Consider the following 2,728-nt stretch of genomic DNA (forward strand, 5'->3'; position numbering starts at 1 on the left):
TGCATCCAGGCACCCACACTGGCCTTGCCCTCAATCCTCTCCTCCTCATCGCCTCCTATTCTCTTATCATCTTCTCCTATCTTCCTCCTCATCTCCTCCTATCGTCATCCTCATCTCCTATCCATGCACGCACATGCGCCCGCTCCCCCACAATCCTCCTCCATTGCTCCCCTGCCCTGTTACTCGTCTCCACCTCATCTCCTCCTGTCCTCCGTTATCCAACCACTGTAAAAAAAATACCAGCTGCCTCAGAATTCTAAGTTAATTTAAATCTTTATTGTAAGTTGTATGGAGCTTTGCATTGCAATTGAACTTACAATAAAGATTTTAATTAACTTAGAATTCTGAGGCAGCTGGTAAACGTAAAATTTTAAGTTAAACCACGTTGTTTCCATTGCAGGGTATAGGAGAATACCTTAATGATATAAGTTATCATGACTTATCGCTGATATCATTTTTGGCATGCCACATGGACCGTCTTCCTCCCACAGCTCCTCTGTCCACCTCATTTCTCTCAGACAACACCTTCAGTGTTGCTTCTATTCAGGCCAGGAGCAATACAAATATCGTTTCTGAGCTCTGGAAAAACAGGGAACTCCTCCCACTTCGCCAGGAAGCAAACAGCCAATAGCAAACTAAGGGAGGCGTGCCATGACATTTTGGAAATGTTAATAGTTATGCTCTTGGGTCAGACCAAGTCTCGAAGAGATTTGAAAGTCGATGGTAATCAGGCTACCACACGCCCCCTTCTCCAGCTATCCTCTCCTCATCCTCCACTCCACTCCATCCTCCTCCTCTGCTCCCCCTCTACTCCAGTCCCCTCCTCATGCCCTTCTTTCCTCCCCTCATGTCCTCCGTCATTTCCTCCTTCATTTTGACACCCACACAGCCCCTTCTCCTCCTATCTTAACCTCCTCCTTAATTGTCCCTTTCCTTCATTCCCTCATGGTCTTCCCATTTCCTTAATCTCCTCCTCCTCCACTCCTCCCCTATTTCCTCCTTCATCTTGGCACAGACACGACCCTTCTCCTCCCCTCCTCCTTCTCTAACTCCCCCTATCTCCTCCCACGTCTAGGCACCTGCATGGCCCCTCTGCTCCTGCTATCTTCTCCTCCTCTACTGTGCCTTCCTTTCCTCCCTTCATTGTTCTCCCCATTTCCTTCTTCTTCTCCTCCTCCTCCACTTCCCCCCTTTCCCCTTTGTCTTGACACCCACATGGCCCTTCTCCTCTCCTCCTCTATTCCTCCTCTCCTCCCCCCTCCTCTCCTCCCCTCCTATCCTCCTCCTCCTCCTCCACTTCCCCCATTTCCGCCCTCATCTTAACACCCCCTCTCCTCCTCTCCTCCTCCTCCTCCTCCTCCTCCGCTGCCTCCACTGCTCCCCTGTTACGGCCTCCTCAGAGAGCACAGACAGCCTAATGAGCCACTGTCAGCTGATAGATGAGCCCCCACTCGCAGGACAGGCAGCAGAGCAGCTCCATTAGCGACTGTGGGGCAGAGGGCAGACTCGCCACCACCAGGACAGGAGACAGCGGATGGAGAGAGAGAGAGAGAGATAACAGGAGATGGAGAGAACAGGACAAGAGAATGGGAGAATGGGAGGGGGGAGTAGTGGAGAGATAAAGGGAGGAGAGAGAGAGAGAGAGAGAGAGAGAGAGAGAGAGAGAGAGAGAGAGAGAGAGAGATTGGAGTAGGATAGAAGACGGAGAGAGGGGGGCAGCCTTGCAACCAGGACATGAGGGGATGGAGGAACAGGAGCGGGAGAGGTGGGTAGAGAGGTAAGGAGATATATGGAAACCTTGCAACCAGGACAGGGGATAGGAGAGAGAGAGAGAGAGAGAGAGAGAGAGAGAGAGAGAGAGAGAGAGAGGACAGTGGAAAGACCAGAATATGAGAGATGAGGTAGAGGGGAAGAGAGAGAGAGAGAGAGAGAGAGAGAGAGAGAGAGAGAGAGAGAGAGAGAGAGGACAGTGGAAAGACCAGAATATGAGAGAGGAGGTAGAGGGGAAGAGAGAGAGAGAGAGAGAGAGAGAGAGACAGCATCAGGAACATGCCAGTGGAGTGACAATAAGAGGTGCAGCAGATAGAGGCAGAAGAGGGGAGGGGTGTGACAGAGAGAGAGGGAGGAGGAGAGAGATCTGTGACGGCTCTGACAAAGGCCGAAGAATTCAACAGAAGAAGTACATACACCACGATGGAAAAGGGAGAAAGGCTGGGAGGGGGGGGGGGGGAGAAGGGCTGGGAGGGGGGGAGGTGGGGAGGGATTGAGCCAGTCAGAAGTGGGGCCAGGATATGGCAGACTTAGAGGACAGGCAGGAGGAGCGACAAGAGGGCAGAAATCTGGAGCAGCATGGCCGGGAGAGTGGCAGTTACACAAAGAAAGTGTGTGTGTGTGTGTGTGTGTGTGTGTGTGAGTGTGTGTGTGTGTGCATGCGAGCGTGCGTGTGTGTGCCTGCCTGCCTGCCTGCCTGCCTGCGTGCGTGCGTGCGTGCGTGCGTGCGTGCGTGCGTGTGTGTGTGTGTGTGTGTGTGTGCGTGTGTGTGCGTGTGTGTGTGTGTGCATGTGTGCATGTGTGTGTGCACACGTGTGTGCGTGCGTGTGTGCACGCACATGTGTGTGTATGTGGTCCATGGGTCCTTGGTTTGGACAGAGAGAGAGAGAGAGAGAGAGAGAGAGAGAGAGAGAGAGAGAGAGAGAGAGAGAGAGAGAGAGAGAGAGAGAGAGAGAGA

Source organism: Engraulis encrasicolus, chromosome 12, assembly GCF_034702125.1.
Source record: "Engraulis encrasicolus isolate BLACKSEA-1 chromosome 12, IST_EnEncr_1.0, whole genome shotgun sequence".
NCBI classification, from domain to species: Eukaryota; Metazoa; Chordata; class Actinopteri; order Clupeiformes; family Engraulidae; genus Engraulis; species Engraulis encrasicolus.